Source organism: Nesoenas mayeri (assembly GCF_963082525.1).
Source record: "Nesoenas mayeri genome assembly, chromosome: 15".
Classification (NCBI taxonomy): Eukaryota; Metazoa; Chordata; class Aves; order Columbiformes; family Columbidae; genus Nesoenas; species Nesoenas mayeri.
This window is the reverse complement of record NC_137559.1, coordinates 1,704,857-1,705,594: the sequence shown is the minus strand read 5'-3', so window position 1 is coordinate 1,705,594 and position 738 is coordinate 1,704,857.

Below are 738 nucleotides of genomic sequence, written 5' to 3'. Positions count from 1 at the left end.
CAGAATGGTAATCAATCCAGCCCAGAATAAGAGAGGGGGGACTTTTTTTCCTCTCTCTCTCTTTATTATAATGAATTAATTCGACTTTATTTATCCCATTTTCTGGAGCTGACAGAATGTTAATTTGAGTTGAAATTTCTCTCGCCTCTCACTCCCTGACCCCTGGCCTCCAGATTGGCGTGTTGTAATAACCTGAATCTTTCAACAGAAGCCCTGATAATTGTTACCTTATTAGCATGCAAATTGTTTAATTAATATTATTATGGAGAAGCATACAATCCGTCCGTCACTTGACCTCAAGTGCAAGTCCACGTAGTAAGCGGCTCTGTGCATTTCAATGTGCACATTTAAAATCGACTTCTGTTTTAATGTTTCTAGGATCCTTGTCGAGCTTCTAAAAATCTCTCTTAAAGTGTTTGAGAGGAGCTTTCATGGTGTGGGGGGGAGGCTTTTGATGGCTCTCGGCCTTGATATCTCTTTATATTGCTCTCCATCTAAAACACAAATTATAGAAGCCGTTTTCTTCTTCGTCGTCTTTCTTTTTTTTATTTTTGAACATCAAAATTTAATAATTGCTTCCCTGTCAGTTGCTGCTTCTTTAAAGGCACCCCCTTCAATCCGGAGAGCTGTTCCTCCAGCCGAACACTCGCACCAGCTCAATGAAAAGCAGCCCTTGACACGCAGTCCTGGGAGACGCTGCATTTAAATCCCTTTTTCTACAGCCGAGTGACATTGTCA